Consider the following 21,522-nt stretch of genomic DNA (forward strand, 5'->3'; position numbering starts at 1 on the left):
ATTTTTTGTAACTAGTATTTTGTAGTTTAGATAATTTGTGTTAATTTAGGGGGTGCTAGGTTAGGGGGGTGTTAGGTTAGGGGGCTTAGTAATTTAATTAGTTATTTGCATTGTGGATTTTGGTGGTTTAAGGGGTTAATAGGTTAATTAGGTTTATTGTGTTGTGGGGGGTTTTCGGTTTAGGGGTTAATTATGTTTATTGCGATGTGGGGGTTTTGCGGTTTAGGGGTTAATAGGGTAAATTGGTTTATTGCGATGTGGGGGTTTTGCGGTTTAGGGGTTAATAGGGTAATTAGGTTTATTGTGGGTGGTTGATGGTCAAGGGGTTAATTACTTTATTATTTTGTGATGTTTGGGTTTGCTAAGTATGTGATAATACTTCGTGTGGGAGTTTTTTTTTATATACTTCATTTGGGCAGTGTTTTTTTTTTGTATTGCTCCGTTTGCCTTCACTGCATCCTAGTGGATTCCGAAAATGGCAGGGTGGTCAAACAATCCACCTTCGGTGGATTCTTTCACCACCCTGACATTTTCGGGACTCCACCTGGATGTAGCTTCTCTTCATCCAGGTGAATTCTTTTGGCTGCGTGCACAGCTAACATTCTGTTGCCTGCCTCGCACTGCCATTATTCCATTGAGGATGCGTGCGCAACTGCCGGCGGTGACGGACATTACAAACGCAATTATAGTATAGATGTACAGTTAATGAGAACCATTATTTATTATTATCCGTCTAAACCATTTAATATACTTTATACAGACACGGACAGAGCACTGAGAGATATCAGGTATTGATGTAACTGGAGTGAATAAGGGAACCTTCTTCCCGAGCACAGACTTTGGAGACTGTTATCAGCATGAACTCATATGTGTTAGGTGAGTAAAATAGATATTATGCAGACTTTAATTACTGGGAAAATAGAACAGATCACTCATTAAACAAATATAAACTATTATATTTATATCTGCATCTTTTAAGAACATTTGTCTCAGTGACAGTTATAATGAAGGAGCAACCCCAATCTTCTTTTTCGGACCCCTATTGGGGCGAGGAGGAGGGTAAAAAAATACTATTACCTCCCCTATCCTTTTAGACAGACCCCACAACTACCTAACCACATTCAAAGACCTGGCTCTGTATTCTGAAGCCCTGGCACTGACCCAGCCAATACAACACCCGTAACTAGGCCTCTGCCTACCTTGTTCCCACATTATTAAAACTAATAAGTGTCTAACAAATGTCTTTTTCAGAAATATTTCTAAAATAATACTAAGAATAAAATCTATTAAATGGTATAAAAAGAGAATATGTTTTTACTGATTAAAGACCAGGGGCTTCATAAGTAACAATCCAGCCCTATATTGGAGTAAGGCTTACTGATTTAGGAAGCTTGAGCATTACCCTTATGCGTTATGGCCCTAACATAGGCCTTTGTCAAGAATCTTGAAACATTAGGGCTGAAAACGCGTTGAAGAGTTACATAGAAACATAGAATTTGAAGGTAGATAAGAACCAAAAAGGCCCATCAAGTCTACCCATATTACATGTTACTTTTTCCTTAGGATAGCCTTATGCATGTCCCAGGCATTTTTAAATTCCTTTACAGTCTTTGTGTTTACCACCTCAAATGGAAGTTTATTCCATGAATCCACCACCCTTTCTGTAAAAAAAATGCTTCCTCAAATTTCTCCTGAATCTGCTACCCTCTAACTTTAGATTGTGACCCCTTGTTTTGGCATTTATTTTTTGCGAAAAATGCTTTCAGCTTCTATTTTATTAAGTCCCTTCATATATTTGAAGGTTTCTATCATGTCACCTCTTTCCCTTCTATCCTCTAAACTATACATATACATCATAGAGTCTTTCTTTGTACGTTTTATATTTTAGACCATGTACCATTTTAGTAGCCCTCCTTTGGACAGCTTCTAGTTTATTATATATATATATCTTTCTGAAGATATGGTCTCCAGAACTGTACACAGTATTCCATATTTGGTCTAACTAATGATCTGTAAAGTGGAATAAGAACCTTGCTATTTCTGCTACTAAAACCTCTTCCAATGCAACCAAGAATTTGACTGGCCTTGCTGGCTGCCCTGCGGCATTGTGTACCAAATTTTAAATCATCTGAAATAATAATTCCCAAATCCCTTTCTTCTTTAATTACAGTCAGTAATGTACCATTGAGACTATAATTGGCCTTTGGGTTTTTGGATCCTATATGCATAATTTTGCTCTTGGTAATATTAAATTTCATATCCCATTTGACCAGTCCTCTAGTTTATTAATATCACAGTTCATTTGATCAACTCCTCCTGGAACATCTGCCCTGTTACAAATTTTTGTATCATCAGCAAATAAGCAAACCTTCCCCTTAAGCCCACTTCCAATATCACTTATGAACATGTTAAACAAAATAGGCCCAAGAACTAACCCTTGGGGATCACCACTAGTAACTGATGCCTCATTTGAATGTACTCCATTAATTGAAACCCTCTGTCGTCTATCTTTAAGCCAGCATTCTACCCACTTAACAATCTTAGCATCTATTCCAAGGCAATACATTTTGTGAATAAGTTTGTTGTGTGGGACGGTGTCAAATGCTTTGATAAAGTCTAGATATGCAACATCTACGGCTCCTCCCTGGTCTATTATTTTAGTTACATGGTCAAAGAAATCAATTAGATTAGTCAGGCATGATCTTCCAGTAATGAAACCATGCTGTTCTTTGTCTTCTAAGTTGTTTGTCTGAATGAAAGATACAAGTCTTTCCTTTAAAAGAGTTTCCATTAATGTCCCTGCAATTGAGGTCAAACTGACTGGCCTATAGTTAGCAGAATCTTCCCTACTACCCTTTTTATGAAGCGGGACTACATTGGCAATTTTCCAGTCTTTTGGAACAACTCCTGTTAGAAGTGACTGATTAAATAAATCAGCTAATGGAGTAGCTATTACGGATTGAAGTTCTCTTAGAACCCTTGGATGAATATTATCTGGACCCACAGACTTATTAACTTTTATTTTTGATAAAGCCCTTGAAACCTCTTCCTCTGTTAAAAGAAGAGTACTACTCACATTATTATTTACAGTAACATCCCTTAATAGAATCTCACTATCTTTACCATCTGTTGTAAAGACTGAACAAAAGTAATCATTTAAACAGTTTGCTATTTGTTTATCTTCTTCCACTACTCTATCCTCATTCTTGAGTCTAACTATCCCTCTGTTAGTTTTTCTCTTTTCACTTATATATCTAAAGAAGGTTTTGTCACCATTTTTTACAGAGTGTATTATTTTCTCTTCTGCATCAGCTTTAGCCTTTCTGATTAACTGTTTTGTCATCTTTTGATGGGTTCTCCATTTTTTTTTATCCTCTTTTGAGCCAGTGAGTATGAATTTTTTATAGACTGTCTTTTTTGTCTTAACTGCATGTGCTACTTCTCTTGAAAACCATATTGGTTTTCTTTTACTTTTACAAACAAGCCTAATACAGTGTTTAGTTGCATCTAGAATAGCATTTTTAAAATATTCCCACTGTTCTTGTACTCCTGTAATCAGTGCCATCCCTTTTAGGGATTCATCTAGGTATCTGCCCATGTAAGAAAAATCAGTTGATCTAAAGTCTAAAACTTTTGTTTTACTATGGTTGCTCAGTACCTTTGCCTGAATATTAAACCATACAGACTGATGATCACTAGAGCCTAAGTTCTCACCCACAGACACCTCAGATACTATATCACTGTTTGTAAGTACTAAATCTAATATAGTTCCTTTACGTGTTGGTTCTTTTACTAGTTGCTCAAGAGATTCCCCTTGTAAAGATTCCAGGATATATTTACTTCTAGTTGATTTGGCAACAGGTACTTCCCAGTCTACATCAGGCATATTGAAGTCCCCCACTACAATAACATTGCCCTTCATTGTAATTTTGACTATTTCATCAATTAATAAAGTGTCTGATGCTTCGTCCTGTAATGGTGGTCTATATACTACTCCTATTCTAAACACCTGTTTCCCTTCAGTTTCTATAGTTACCCAAACACTTTCTACATTGTCATTTTTTTCTACAATTTCAGTTACTTTAATATTGTCTTTTACATACAGAGCAACTCCACCCCCTTTTTTCCTACTCTATTTTTTAAATAAGATGTAACCAGGTATGACTGTTTCCTAGTCGTGAGAGTCATTGTACCATGTCTCTGTTATAGCTACTAAATCCAATTTATCTTGAATCATTATTGCAGTAAGTGCAGGTAATTTACTTACTAAACTGTGAGCATTTGTGCACATTGCACATAGAATATTTCTAGAATTCTCAAATCCTTTTGCATGGTCAATACAACCCCTGCCTACATTATTCAAAGTCTTATTCCTAAGAGTAATGTTTTTTTTCTTAAATAAACAAGAATCTAAAATTTGGTTGACTGTCTTGGCATGTTCTGGGGGACAGATGGGTATATTAACTCTGTCCTCCTTCATTAGTTTAAATTGCTACTAATAAAGTCTTTAAATTCTTTACTCAATACTCCTGTCCCTTTAATATCCAGATGCAAACCATCCTTCTTATACAAGTTGCTATCAAGCCAAACAGGGCTTTGATGGCTAACAAAACCATATCTTCTCTCCCTACACCACCTCTCTAACCAAGAGTTAAATTCTATAATACGCTGCATTCTTCCTTCTTCCTGTCCATACACAGGTAAAACAGCAGAAAAGGACACAGATGCAGCCACATGATCTAAACAACTTCCTAGTTTAAAAAACTCCTTTTGCACAACAACAACATCATTTCTAGCCAGATCATTTGTACCTAGGTGAACAATAACATCTAACTCACTGTCTTTTCTAGCTGCCTTAACAATTCTTGAAATACGATATAAATCTCTGGAAGACATCTAACCTCTCTCAAATCTCCTTTATCATCATCTATCTGTACATTTCTTAAAATGGAGTCACCTATTAACAAGGTCTTACAGAAATTTACATTTGCAGATCTTACCTTGGATTTCTTGTTTTCAGATTCAGACACCAGAAACTCAGGTTACTCCAATATAGGACTGGATTGTTACTGGCGTCATTTTTTAATTTTACATTTTTTTTCCACTAATAATCACTGAGGAATTTAAAGATAACATGGACACTATTACCCATTATCATTTTTATTTTTATCTTTACAATTTTTTCCTGTTGGGACACACATTAGGAATTTCACCTAGAAAGTTCACATTACCTCGAGGGACAATTTTTTGTGCACATTATATTATAATATATATATATATATATATATATATATATATATAATATACTGGACTTCAATTTTCACTATTGTTATATATGTATATGTTTTAACTGATAGGGTATCCTAACATTATTTATTTTAAATGTTTTCGAAAATAATTTGTTATAGATTTAAGTTATTGATTGATTTAAGTTAAGTTTAAGTTTCTATTTCCATATTTCCATTTGTATATTTTAACCACTCTAGCCTTTTTTAGCACTCCCTCCATCTGGATTATTGTATATTTTGAAAGTTTTTAGGGACTTTTTGGGAGCTTGTGGTTTCATAGGTGTAGGTGCTGTAATTACTAATCTATATACTGAATGACATTAGAGTTTTGTTACTTTGTGCATTTTATTTTATATTACTTTACCTGTCAGATTGGGTCCTTTCAGTTGTACGTTAGGTTTGAACTATCTATTTTATATTTTAATAAATTTAGCTTTAGATCCAACAGTAATTTTATAAATTCTGATGGTTTTGAAAGTTTCTGTGTTACTTTAACAAATTAGAACTAAACTCTTTATATTTCTGTTTATCTTTTTGCACTTTGTTTGTATTTGCTTATTTGTATATTAAAACTGGCATCTTCAGATAGTGGGAGTAACAGATGAGTTCCCATGGAATGTCTGAAGCTCTCTCACAGTTCTTGTGAAACGCTGTAAGCATTTTAAGCAAGCTGGCCTCACCGATTTATCCAGCTGCATGAAGTTAAAATTGGCTCAAAATTTAAAAAAGCAAGTTAAAAGTGAAACCATTTCAGTTTAGTTTGTATTTGCTACAGACTGAGACTTTTATATCAGCCTCAGGGGTTCTCCTGGTAAACTGAAGCTGTCAGTTTTATCTTAAATAGAAGAAATACAAAGTGCAATGTTATTTGTAAAATATAAACATAAATATTTAGTATGAGCCTAGTTTGTTAATGTTACACAGGAACTGTAAAGCCGTAATCAGAATTTGTAAAATCATAATCCTAAATACACTGCTGTATACAAAATAAAAAACAAAAGTGGAAAGTTTAAATGTAGTAAACTTAATCTGAATGTAAATTAATATAAAATACAAAGCACAAAGTGTATGTCTCTCCTTCACATACAGAAATGTAGGGAATGCCCCTTGTAAAAGTAAAGCAAAAATCTGCCTTTTTTAGAATTTCACTAGGGATCTAATTTAGATCATCTCACCTGAGCGGGGAGGTTTAGATAATCGGGCCTTTATCCAGAATACAGATGTACTTGTTTCCTTACTGTGACTTTCAAATGGGGTCCTATAACTTTTCAATCATAATCAGTGGTTTAGTTTATTAGGATGTGAAAATATTTGCATTTTTTCGGTTTACATTTGTGAAATAAAGGTAAAAAGATTAAAAAAAAACACAAACAAGCTATTTTTTTTATTAATAGAAAATTAATAATATGCCTTTTCAATAGGATTGATTATATTATATTGATGAACTATAATGACATTTTTAATATTGTTTATTTTTATTTTTAGACAAACACATGAGTAGTTCTTTTCAGACCTGCGTTCCTGGAAGCAGCATTTCGAGATCACAAACTCCAAAAGTCTTAAATTCTAATGACTATTCACAAACATTGGGGATATCACAACATATATTTAAAGAAGATCGTGAAATTACAGGAATTTGGCAGCAATCATTATGTACAGAGAGTAATGTAATAATCAAACAAGAGGACAACATTTATGACTTATCTAGTGAAATGATTATCCCAGAAGATAAACCATACACATTTACTGAGTTTTCAAAACATTTTAAAGAAGAAAATAGTCTTCAGTCTAGCCAATCAATTCATACAAATGAGAAAGCATTCAAATGTACAGAATGTGAGAAAAGCTTTTCATGGAAGTCGAATCTCCTACAACATAAAAAAATTCATACTGGGGAGAAGCCACATGAATGCACAGAGTGTGGGAGATGTTTCACATCTAAGAGAAGTCTTATAGCTCATGAAAAGACACACACAGGGGAGAAACCTTTCACATGTACTAAGTGTGGCAAATGCTTTATTCGTGTGACAAGCCTTATATCTCATGAAAGGACCCACACAGGGGAAAAGCCATTCAAATGTACTGAGTGTGGGAAAGGTTTTGCAGATGTATCATTTCTGAAGCAACACCAAAAGATTCATACAGGAGAGAAGCAACATACGTGCACAGAGTGTGGGAAATGTTTCACAGGCAAGACTGGCCTAATTTTTCATAAAAGGACCCACACAGGGGAGAAACCATTCAGTTGTACAGAGTGTGGAGTACAGTTTAGCCAAAGGTCCAGTCTCTCAATCCACAAAAGGATTCACACAGGAGAAAAACCTTATGTATGTACAGAATGTGGGAAAATGTTTACAGCCAGGTCAACTTTCCGAAGTCACCAACTTATTCACACAGGGGAAAAACCATTTACATGTTCAGAGTGTGGGAAATGTTTCACACAGAAGACTAATCTCATATCACATGAAAGGATCCACACAGGGGAGAAACCATTCATCTGCACTCAATGTGGAGAAAGTTTCACAATAAAACCTAATCTTTTAAAACATATAAGGATTCACACAGGAGAAAAACCTTTCACATGTACAGAGTGTGGAAAAAGTTTTACACAATCGAGTAGTCTTAAAACTCATGAAAAGATTCATGAGGGGAGAAAACTTTCTCATGTTTAGAATGTTGCAAAAGGTTTCTATTCAAATTAAATATCCTAACACACCAAATATTTACATCAAAGTGAAGCCTTAAAAATGTTTTAGAAAAGGTTTCCAAAAATTGTCTTAAACTTAAGAAAAGTATTTACACATGGGAGAAACCTTTTACGTGAGCATTGTGTAAAGTATTTTCTCACAAGACAGTAATCATACAACTCATTTGAGAATTGACAGCTTTTCATGTTCAAAGATCTTGGAAAAATATCTGCATAATTTAGAAAATATCCAATGGATTATGCTTTCCTAATTTGTTCCTTATATATGCAATGTAGAAACATTTTAAAAATGATAAATTTGTCAAACAATGTAAATTGACAAAAGGCAAAAAACACTAATTTCCCATTACAAAAACCCCTAATCACACCATAATTTGTCACCTACTGGAAATGCATTTCTGCTGTCCTTTGTTCCTCTATATATGTTCTTTGTATACGTCAATTTCTCTCCTATCAATGTGGCAGAATCCAAACACCACACAGGAATATACAACTTATCCTCATACTGTCCAGTCTACACAACCTTTCAGCACCATGTTCTTAGACAACCAGACTACATCAAGTTCACGCATGACCTAGCTCGTCAATGCCATTCTTGTGTATTAATATGTCAGTTATGGGAGTTGTGCATTTGATTTACATGGAGAGAAAATAATTTGATTTACAGAATAATGGAGACTTTTTATATGAAGAAAGCGAAAATGATTTAAAGGGACACACAATCAAAATTAAACTTTCATGATTCAGATAGAGCCGGCCATTTTAAACAACTATCCAATTTACTTTCATTATCTAAATGTGCACAGTCTTTTTATATTTAAACTTTTTGAGTCACTAGCTCCTACTGAGCATGTGCAAGAATAAGTGTGCATGCATTTCTGAATGGCTGATGGCTGTCACATGGTACAGGGGGAGTGGAAAAAGACATAACTTTTAAAATTGTCAGAAAAAACTCTACTACTCATTTGATGTTCAGACTAAGTGCTATTGCATTGTCTTGTTATCTTGCATTTGTTGATTATGCAAATCTACTGTGTTGACTGGTCCTTTAAGAGCGAACATCAGTCTGAAATGGTTGACAGCTGGGAGATATATTTGATGTGTAAACCATGTGGGTAAAGCTTTTTCATTAGTAGAACAAAAGTTGAAATACGTTTTTTGTGTAATAAAAGGTCACAAATAAGGCTGTGTCAATTATTCAAAGTGTGCATAAAAGTTGTGAAAATAAAAACCATAGTGATAAAAGAAAAAGTTACTTAATCTGAATAATTGTTTCCTTTATTGGTTTCAATTCCCAGATGGCCACAGTAAATTATCAGTAGATTTTCCTCAAAAAGAGAAATAGAAACAAATAGAGTAAATCTGTGTTTACATATAGGATAAGACCCCACATTCTTCTCTTTCCTTACTGACACTTGATGGCGCTACAAACAGCTAAAGACTATACTGGCCCCCACCGTACCAAATCCAAAGAAATGCACTACCATCTTAAACATTAGAGGGAATACACTAAAAGGATTCATTAGAGGGAATACACTAAAAAGCTGATACATTTGTATCATAAACCACAAGTGAAAATATCATGATGACAGATATGATTAGATGTTCTTTAATAGAGTAAATATATGTTTTTTTTACTCCTATAAGCGAGATGTTCATCATTGCCCTTATTTAATATAACATTGCCCATAACAAAGATGGCAAATAGAGCACCACAATACCGGCTGCATAGGAATTACCGGAACCGCATATGATGAAATTGAAACTGGAAGTGATCTTTTTGGGCGCAATTTTCAAATTAGTCACTCGGTTCTAATTGGACCATATACACTTATAACCCACAGTTACCTACAGCCTCACTATGTCTTGAAAAAAGGCCCCAAGCTGGGTCAAAACATGTTAACATAGATTTGAGGCTCAAGTTTCCTTTTTTGGTAAGCATATCTCTATTTGGCCACCTCCTTTTAGGAGATTTTGCACATGTTTGTATATTTTCTTCTTTTTTAGGTTTTCCATAGCAGATTCACACCCCCCTCCACACGCTGACACATTCACATCAGGATTTATTTTTATTTTTTGTTATTTTTATTTTAATATATATATATATAGTATGCAGAAATCCAAAAAGATCAGCACTCACCAACACCCCCATCCACTGTGTGTTTTGCCAAAATCATATAACCATGAGCAGGTTTGTTGAACTGGACTCGGTAAAAATCCCAACTGAACAACAAGTAAGCAGGCACCGCAGATTACTTCAACCACCTTTATTGTGTCAAAAAGCATAACACATAACGTTTCGGCCCCTCACAGAAGCCTTGGTCACGTGAAAGATAGTACACAACATTACCCAACACACCCCTACAATAGTGCCTAATATACCCCCAGGGGATACCTGATTCGCCGCAGAGTGGCCCGTGTGATGCCTCCACACACACATGGACTAGAGATGGTCCGACAAATTTTGATTGATCATTTTCATTAGACCGGCCCTCCAATTGAATTCTTCATCCAACTGATGGATCTCTGTTCAGTTAAGAATTATTTTCGGTTTGAAAATACTTTTTTTTCTACAAACTCTAGGCACTGTGCTAGGGTCAAATATGGCCCCATTGTATGCTAATATGTACATGGTAATGTATGAACAAGAACACATTTTTCTTCCTGAACGGAGCTCCATCAAGTTCAATCGTCGCTATAGAGACTACATCTTCTTTATCTGGGGTGGCAGTGTATCATCCTTATTGGATTGGTTTCACCAACTCAACTCAATTAATTCTACTGTACGGTTCAAAATTGAGAATGATATGGATAGGATACACTTCCTAGATGTAGAAATATACAAGAAGGATACAAGCAATGGGCTTAGGTTATACACTACGTTATTCAGTAAGCCTACGGATAAAAATTCACTACTACATTTTGGTAGCTTTCACCCACAAGTTCAGAAGGCAGGGGTCAGTTCCTCTCAGCTCCTGTGTGTTATACGTAACAACACTGAGGAGACCAACAACAAAACAACTGGAGAACATGTCCAAATGATTCCTGGACAGGAGTTATCCAGAGACTATTGTGAAAGCACAATGTGAGACAGCATCTCTCCTCACTCAACAGTCCATCACCTCCAAACCACCAAAACCACCAGAGAAATGACTGAATTTTATAACAACATTCACACCAGCTTCCAGTGCAGTGCAGAGTTTTGTGCAGCAACACTGGCCAATACTTTCACCAGATGCCAGTTTACCTTTTGATGATATTCCCCCACCACGATTGGTCTACAAAAGGTCAATGAACCTGAGGGACCTATTGGTGAAGACGGACCCAGTCAATAATAACCGTAAGGATACGTGGCTACCAGCAGGCAAGAAAGGATGCTTTCGCTGTGGAAATTGCAAAAATTACAATGGAATGATCACAGGGAACCGTTTCCACCATGCTCACACCAATCAGATGTTTTAGATTCGACTTAGGCTGACATGTACATCAGACCATGTCATCTATATTATCATCTGTCCATGCTCCCTATATTATATTGGAAAAACCATCACCACATTCAGGGAGAGGTTGGCGAATCATAAATCTGCAATCAGATTGGCCTTTGAAAAAGACGGATCAGACCAACCAGTGGCACGCCACTTCCAGCAAGCTGGCCATTCCATCTCTACTATGAGGACAATTTTGATAGATCATGTACCAAAGTCAAGACGTGGAGGATATTGGGCTAAAGCACTTTTGAGGTTGGAATCGAAGTGGATATATTGTCTGGGTACTACCTCACCCAATGGTCTAAATGCCATGATTGACTACAGTTGCTTCTATAAATAGGACTGTTGGTTTCCTTTCCTCTAATATGTTTCTACCGTAAGCCTTGAGGCACATTACGTTTAGCTTTTTTTATTCTTTGTTTTTAATATTCTAGGTATGCTAGGAAATAATTTTTTAGCATATCTGCTCTGCATACGGATAAGATGTAATATAGCTTTAAACTATAGGCAACTAGATGTTTGGTTACAGACAAGCTGGCTATATTATTCAAAGTCTTTTTTCTGTGATTTCTTGTTAGCAGGTTCTAATACATTTTATGACAGGGGATCCCTAGAGTCGCTGCAGTTTTGGACTAAAGTCCTTTCGTGTTGTCTATGTGCTGTTCATAGTGATTTTGGAATGCCAACTAGGTCAGCTGAGAGAGCGTCATGTGTTTGGCTGGTTATAATGCTGTATAGCACATAGCTGCCGATTTTTGTTTGGTGATCACCTTGACAACAGACTCGTCTTGATGATGTATACACTACATGTGTTTTCACTTGTGCTTGATGCGAGGCATCACACGGTCCACTCTGCTGCGAATCAGGTTATCCCCTGGGGGTATATTAGGCACTATTGTAGGGGTGTGTTGGGATACGTTGTGTACTATCTTTCATGTGACCAAGGCCTCTTTGAGGGGCCGAAACATTATGTGTTACGCTTTTTGACACAATAAAGGTGGTTGAAGTAATCTGCGGTGCCTGCTTACTTGTTGTTCAGTTGGGATTTTTACTGAGTCCAGTTCAACAAACCTGCTCATGGTGTGTATATATATATTTCTTTTTTTTGGTGCACAGTATCTATATATTCCACCAGTTTTTTTGGGAACATATTTTACAGTTTATTTTTTACTTTTTTCTGCTTTTTGGATACATATTCTTTCTCAACTTTTCAGGATACCTTTAGGATTTGTCTATGATTGACTATGAATTCACAAATCAAGAATTCAGCCTACTTTTTGGATTTGGACTTTTGCACTACTGGACATTGGGACTATTAGTTTATTAATTTATTGTACCTCACATAGAGATTTGTTTTTATCCAACTCTATAATTTTAGACATTTTAATCTGTTCAAATTGATTTTTAGTCGTTTATAATAAATTTAATAATATTTATATTTTATTATATATATATATATATATATATATATATATATATATATATATATATATATATATATATATATATATATATATATATATATATATATATATATATATAGTCTGCTACCTGATATCATACTTCAGCCTGTTGGCGCTCCTATTACATCTCCATTTGTATCTGTTTTTAAGAAATGTACTCTATATAAATCACTCAGCCGCCTTCTTTTAAAACTTTTAATATGTACAACAAAAAATACAATTTCACAATCACATCAAGGCTTGGAACGTTATTCAGGTTGTTAAAGAATTTTAGCAACAAACAAATATAACCAGTCTTTATACATAAGAGAAACACGCTGTAGAATCAGCGATGATATGTCTTACAGACACTGTTACAAATTTGCTTTTAATTCAAAGCCATTCTCACACCCCCTCCTGGTAACATGTCTCTTCATTCCAACGTACGTTTCTCCACCTTGTGTGGATTTTTCAATGATATAAATAATTAGATTTACAGAATAATGGAGTCTTTAAATGAGAGAAAATTATATAAACAAGAACATCAGTCTCAAATAACTGACATCTGGAAGATATATTTAATGTGCACATCATATGGATAAACCTTTTCTTATAGCAATAGACACTTAGAATTGTACATGTTATAGACCAGAGGAATTACTGAGGGGAAACTGATTTTATTTAATGAGACACAATATCAGTAACCGGCACATACGTGATCATAATCAGTTTAATTTAAATGGCTACTATAACCTACATGTATACTGGGTATGTAATATGTGTGTCATGTGATCATAATCAGTTTAATTTAAATGGCTACTATAACCTACATGTATACTGGGTATGTAATATGTGTGTCATGTGATCATAATCAGTTTAATTTAAATGGCTACTATAACCTACATGTATACTGGGTATGTAATATGTGTGTCATGTGATCATAATCAGTTTAATTTAAATGGCTACTATAACCTACATGTATACTGGGTATGTAATATGTGTGTCATGTGATCATAATCAGTTTAATTTAAATGGCTACTATAACCTACATGTATACTGGGTATGTAATATGTGTGTCATGTGATCATAATCAGTTTAATTTAAATGGCTACTATAACCTACATGTATACTGGGTATGTAATATGTGTGTCATGTGATCATAATCAGTTTAATTTAAATGGCTACTATAACCTACATGTATACTGGGTATGTAATATGTATGTCATGTGATCATAATCAGTTTAATTTTAATGGCTACTATAACCTACATGTATACTGGGTATGTAATATGTGTGTCATGTGATCATAATCAGTTTAATTTAAATGGCTACTATAACCTACATGTATACTGGGTATGTAATATGTATGTCATGTTCTAGGTTTTTATGTTCTTTAGCAGTCACATAAACTCAATGCACTACTGGGAACTTAGCACATCGGATAAGTTGCATATTAGTGCAGCCACCATTCAGTAGCTAGCTCCCACTAGTGCATTGCTGCTTCTTCAACAAAGGATGCCAACAGAATGAAGCAAATGTTATAATTGAAGTAAAATGGGAATGTATTTAAAATAGAAAATGCTCTATCTGAATCATGAAATAAAAATGTTTGTTCTTGTCCTTTAAGTATTTTATTGCTTCAGGATATAGTTCCTACCTCTCTGGTCATCCAAATGGTTAAGCATAACCACTACACAATTTTAACCCTTTATTTTAAATTTGCCTTGTTAATTTAAAATGCAATATTCAATTTGTCATGTTTTCAATTTAATTTTGTGTAACATATACTTATTATAACAGTGAGTTAATGAGTCTGTTTATAATAAATCACGATTGATTGTTTTAATGGCATGATTGATTTTGCCACCTAATTAACAAACCAGTGTCACTGATAGGTCTAAAACCAACTGGCACACAGCGGAACAGGCTCTACTGGCACTGAGCCTTTGATCAACTTTAAAAAAATATTCTTTAACAGGAAATAAATCAAGCCCTATATATAAATATTGCTCCAGGTTATTAATCACTATAACCACAAAGATTTTATACCCATTCACATTGATATTTACCTTGTATCATACTGAAAACCAATTAGTCATACATATATTCTAGATAGTGATTTGATTGGACTGAGCAAATTATTTAAACCTTGATTGTTCACCTGTATAGCTATGCATGATTAAGGACCATGTAGGTTCCGAAACGTTGCAATTTTTTGAGGTCTTAGGTCCTCCAATAAAGCCTTTCACCTGTTGAAATTGTGGTGCTGTCACATCTCTTCTTTGTGAACTGTTAATTTTGGAGGATACAGATACTCCTTTGTGACTGGCCCACTTCAAAGGCAAATATAAAGGGTCTGGACTGTTTGCTGTATATCCTAGATAATCAATAAACTTGTAACATTATCTCAAAACAGCATAGATCTGATTAAAGCACATTTAATCTTAAACTGGACTTTAACTTTACAAATAGAAACATTTGGTTTTGGAATGCATTTTAATGACTAGAAATGACACGAACACTTAAATAGAATTAAGCAACCTATAAGAATGGAAGAGGTTGACACATAAGGTCCAAATAAGGTACCCAAAGGGACTTATAAAATATTAAGAGAAAAGGTCGTCCCCTTTCTTACAGACTTATGTCATTTTTATTTTGAATGCCAAACTGTTCCATCTAAGTATTTCTCAAAGTATTTGGCCACTTTAATATTTAAACTGGATGATGAATCTCAATTGATAGGATCATGTAGACCATATGAAACGCAAATTATTTCTTTCATGATTCAGATAGAGTAGCAATTTTAAGCAACTTTCTAATTTACTCTTATCATATTTGTCTTCGATCTCTTGGTATCTTTATTTGTAAAGCGGGATTGTAAGCTTAGGAGCCGGCCTATTTTTGGTTCAGCACCTGGGTAGCGCTTGCTGATTGGTGGCTAAATGTATGTGTGATTAAAGCTTTGTATAGTTAAATATGTACGCCTTTACAGTCAAATATGATATATCAGAAACCATAATGCACTCCAAAGATGTCCTTGTTTTCATTAATCTGCTAACGCGTTTCGGCTATTCAGTCGTAATCATAGCTATGGATCATACACCAGTTTGCTTATTTAAATACAACAGTCCAACATGATTGGTTGAAACAAAAGCTGCAATTACAAAACCTTTTTGAATTTAAAGGGAAAATGACACTCATAATGCCTGAAGTGACTGCCTACAGCTGATGGAAAGAGAGCTAGTACAATATAGTACAATATAGTACATAGACACCACTTTTCTTAGCAAGAGAGAAAGTGGAGGGAAAGAAGGGTTTTTATATTATTTATCCCTATGATCCACTCACATCATTTGTATTTTGGAATATTTAACGTTTGATTTGAATTTAGATTTAAAGGGACATGAAACCCCAAAAAAATATTTCATGATTTAGATAGAGAATACAATTTTAAACAACTTTCCAGTTTACTTATATTATTTAATTTCCTTTTTCTCTTGTTATCCTTTGCTGAAAGGTTTATCTAGGGAAGCTCAGGAGCAGCAAAGAACCTAGGTTCTAGCTGCTAATTTGTGGTTGCTGCATATATATAAACCGATTGTCATTGGCTCACCCATATGTTCAGTTAGCAACCAGTAGTGCATTGCTGCTCATTCAACAAATGATACCAAGAGAATAAAACCAATCAGCAACAACAACCCAGGCTCTTTACTTAAAAATGGGCCGGCATCTAAACTTACATTCTTGCTTTTCAAATAAAGATACCAAAGGAATGAAGAAAATTTGATAATATGAGTAAATTAGAAAGTTGCTTAAAATTGCATGCTCTATCTGAATCATGAAAGAAAAAAATTTGGGATTAGTGTCCCTTTAAGGGTTTATTGGGGGGGGTTTATTTTTAGATTAGGGTTTGGGATGAAAAAGAGCTAAATGCCCTTTTAAGGGCAATGCCCATCCAAATGCCCTTTTCAGGGCAATGGGGAGCTTAGTTTTTTTTAGATAGGATTTTATTTGGGGGGTTGGTTGTGTGGGTGGTGGCTTTTACTGTTGGGGGGTTGTTTGTATTTTTTTTTTACAGGAAAAAGAGCTGATTTCTTTGGGGCAATGCCTCACAAAAGGTCCTTTTAGGTGTTAGTGTAAGACAGGTTAGGTTTTATTTTACAGGTAAATTTGTATTTATTTTAGCTAGGTAGTTAGTAAATAGTTAATAACTATTTACTAACTAGTCTACCTAGTTAAAATAAATACAAACTTGCCTGTAAAATAAAAATACAACCTAACGCCTAGATTTAGAGTTTTGCGTTAGCCGTCAAAACCAGCGTTAGAGGCTCCTAACGCTGGTTTTGGGCTACCGCTGGTATTTGGAGTCAGTCAGGAAAGGGTCTAATGCTCACTTTCCAGCCACGACTTTTCCATACCGCAGATCCCCCTACGCCATTTGCGTATCCTATCTTTTCAATGGGATCTTTCTAACGCCGGTATTTAGAGTCTTGGCTGAAGTGAGCGTTAGAAATCTAACGACAAAACTCCAGCCGTAGAAAAAAGCCAGGAGTTAAGAGCTTTCTGGGCTAACGCCAGTTCATAAAGCTCTTAACTATTGTGCTCTAAAGTACACTAACACCCATAAACTACCTATGTACCCCTAAACCGAGGTCCCCCCACATTGCCGCCACTATAATAATTTTTTTAACCCCTAATCTGCCGACCGCACACCGCCGCAACCTACGTTATCCCTATGTACCCCTAATCTGCTGCCCCTAACACCGCTGACCCCTATATTATATTTATTAACCCCTAATCTGCCGCCCCCAACGTCGCCACCACCTACCTACAATTATTAACCCCTAATCTGCCGACCGCACAGCGCCGCCACCTACGTTATCCTTATGTACCCCTAATCTGCTGCCCCTAACACCGCCAACCCCTATATTATATTTATTAACCCCTAATCTGCCCCCCACAACGTCGCCGCCAGCTACCTACAATAATTAACCCCTAATCCGCCTCACTCCCGCCTCAATAACCCTATAAGAAATAGTATTAACCCCTAATCTGCCCTCCCTAACATCGCCAACACCTAACTTCAATTATTAACCCCTAATCTGACGACCGGACCTCACCGCTACTATAATAAATTTATTAACCCCTAAAGCTAAGTCTAACCCTAACCCTAACACCCCCCTAAATTAAATATAATTTAAATCTAACGAAATAAATTAACTCTTATTAAATAAATTATTCCTATTTAAAGCTAAATACTTACCTGTAAAATAAACCCTAATATAGCTACAATATAAATTATAATTACATTGTAGCTATTTTAGGATTTATATTTATTTTACAGGCAACTTTGTAATTATTTTAACCAGGTACAATAGCTATTAAATAGTTATTAACTATTTAATAGTTATCTAGTTAAAATAATTACAAAATTACCTGTAAAATAAATCCTAACCTAAGTTACAATTAAACCTAACACTACACTATCAATAAATTACTTAAATAAAATACCTACAATTATCTACAATTAAACCTAACACTACACTATCAATAAATTAATTAAATACAATACCTACAAATAAATACAATTAAATAAACTAACTAAAGTACAAAAAATAAAAAAGAACTAAGTTACAAAAAATAAAAAAATATTTACAAACATTAGAAAAATATTACAACAATTTTAAACTAATTACACCTACTCTAAGCCCCCTAATAAAATAACAAAGCCCCCCAAAATAAAAAAATGCCCTACCCTATTCTAAATTAAAAAAGTTCAAAGCTCTTTTACCTTACCAGCCCTGAAAAGGGCCATTTGCGGGGCATGCCCCAAAGAATTCAGCTCTTTTGCCTGTAAAAAAAACACAATACCCCCCCCCAACATTACAACCCACCACGCACATACCCCTAATCTAACCCAAACCCCCCTTAAATAAACCTAACACTAAGCCCCTGAAGATCTTCCTACCTTATCTTCACCACGCCGGGTTCACCGATCCGTCCACCGAAGTCTTGATCCAAGCCTCCGAAGTCTTGATCCAAGCCCAAGCGGGGGCTGAAGAGTGACGTCCATCCTCCGGCTGAAGTCTTGATCCAAGCGGCAAATGAAGAAGTCCATCTTCGGGAAGAAATCTTCATCCTATCCGGGCAGAAGAGTAGATCCGGACCGGCAAACATCTTCATCCAGGCGGCATCTTCTATGTTGTTCCATCCGATGACGAGTGGCTGATCTTGAAGACCTCCGGCGCGGATCCATCCTCTTCGTTCGACGTCCAACTGAAGAATGAAGGTTCCTTTAAGGGACGTCATCCAAGATGGCGTCCCTCGAATTCCGATTGGCTGATAGGATTCTATCAGCCAATCGGAATTAAGGTAGGGAAATTCTGATTGGCTGATGGAATCAGCCAATCAGATTCAAGTTCAATCCGATTGGCTTATGGGATCAGCCAATCAGATTGAGCTTGCATTCTATTGGCTGTTCCGATCAGCCAATAGAATGCGAGCTCAATCTGATTGGCTGATTGGATCAGCCAATCGGATTGAACTTGAATCTGATTGGCTGATTCCATCAGCCAATCAGAATTTTCCTACCTTAATTCCGATTAGCTGATAGAATCCTATCAGCCAATCGGAATTCGAGGGACGCCATCTTGGATGACGTCCCTTAAAGGAACCTTCATTCTTCAGTTGGACGTCGAACGAAGAGGATGGATCCGCGCCAGAGGTCTTCAAGATCAGCCACTCGTCATCGGATGGAACAACATAGAAGATGCCGCCTGGATGAAGATGTTTGCCGGTCCGGATCTACTCTTCTGCCCGGATAGGATGAAGATTTCTTCCCGAAGATGGACTTCTTCATTTGCCGCTTGGATCAAGACTTCAGCCGGAGGATGGACGTCACTCTTCAGCCCCCGCTTGGGCTTGGATCAAGACTTCGGAGGCTTGGATCAAGACTTCGGTGGACGGTTCGGTGAACCCGGCGTGGTGAAGATAAGGTAGGAAGATCTTCAGGGGCTTAGTGTTAGGTTTATTTAAGGGGGGTTTGGGTTAGATTAGGGGTATGTGGGTGGTGGGTTGTAATGTTGGGGGGGGGTATTGTGTTTTTTTTACAGGCAAAAGAGCTGAATTCTTTGGGGCATGTCCCGCAAATGGCCCTTTTCAGGGCTGGTAAGGTAAAAGAGCTTTGAACTTTTTTAATTTAGAATAGGGTAGGGCATTTTTTTATTTTGGGGGGCTTTGTTATTTTATTAGGGGGCTTAGAGTAGGTGTAATTAGTTTAAAATTGTTGTAATATTTTTCTAATGTTTGTAAATATTTTTTTATTTTTTGTAACTTAGTTCTTTTTTATTTTTTGTACTTTAGTTAGTTTATTTAATTGTATTTATTTGTAGGTATTGTATTTAATTAATTAATTAATTTATTGATAGTGTAGTGTTAGGTTTAATTGTAGATAATTGTAGGTATTTTATTTAAGTAATTTATTGATAGTGTAGTGTTAGGTTTAATTGTAACTTAGGTTAGGATTTATTTTACAGGTAATTTTGTAATTATTTTAACTAGATAACTATTAAATAGTTAATAACTATTTAATAGCTATTGTACCTGGTTAAAATAATTACAAAGTTGCCTGTAAAATAAATATAAATCCTAAAATAGCTACAATGTAATTATAATTTATATTGTAGCTATATTAGGGTTTATTTTACAGGTAAGTATTTAGCTTTAAATAGGAATAATTTATTTAATAAGAGTTAATTTATTTCGTTAGATTTAAATTATATTTAACTTAGGGGGGTGTTAGGGTTAGACTTAGCTTTAGGGGTTAATAAATTTAATAGAGTAGTGGTGAGGTCCGGTCGGCAGATTAGGGGTTAATAATTGAAGTTAGGTGTCGGCGATGTTAGGGAGGGCAGATTAGGGGTTAATACTATTTCTTATAGGGTTATTGAGGCGGGAGTGAGGCGGATTAGGGGTTAATAACTTTATTATAGTAGCGGTGAGGTGCGGTCGGCAGATTAGGGGTTAATTATTGTAGGTAGCTGGCGGTGACGTTGTGGGGGGCAGATTAGGGGTTAATAAATATAATATAGGGGTCGGCGGTGTTAGGGGCAGCAGATTAGGGGTACATAAGGATAACGTAGGTGGCGGCGCTGTGCGGTCGGCAGATTAGGGGTTAATAATTGTAGATAGGTGGTGGTGACGTTGGGGGCGGCAGATTAGGGGTTAATAAATATAATATAGGGGTCAACGGTGTTAGGGGCAGGAGATTAGGGGTTCATAGGGATAACGTAGGTTGCAACAGCAGGTGTTAGTTTTTTTCTAACACTTTGTCTCCATTGATGTCTATGGGGGAAAACGTGCACAAGCACGTCAAGTCAGGACTTGGTTTTTGTGCAATATGGAGCTTAACGCACAAAACCGCACAACACAAGAAGGTTTTGGGTTAACTTGTAATACTTCCATGCTATGGAAAGTGTGGTAGCGCAAATTTTTTAGCGTTATTCCCGCTCTGAGTATAGTGCATAACTTGTAATATAGCGGAATGTTATCAATATCTACCTGCTACCTGCTTAGTCCTTTATACTTTAGTAAGGCTCT

The 21,522-nt window shown here is 35.8% G+C and overlaps 1 pseudogene; it reads left to right on the top strand.

Annotated features, from left to right (window-relative positions):
* The first annotated feature begins 711 nt into the window (after nt 1-711).
* LOC128644539 (zinc finger protein 260-like) overlaps nt 712-21,522 on the top strand; it is a 70,152-nt pseudogene continuing 49,341 nt past the window's right edge.

This window comes from Bombina bombina, unplaced genomic scaffold, assembly GCF_027579735.1.
Source record: "Bombina bombina isolate aBomBom1 unplaced genomic scaffold, aBomBom1.pri scaffold_669, whole genome shotgun sequence".
Taxonomy (NCBI): domain Eukaryota; kingdom Metazoa; phylum Chordata; class Amphibia; order Anura; family Bombinatoridae; genus Bombina; species Bombina bombina.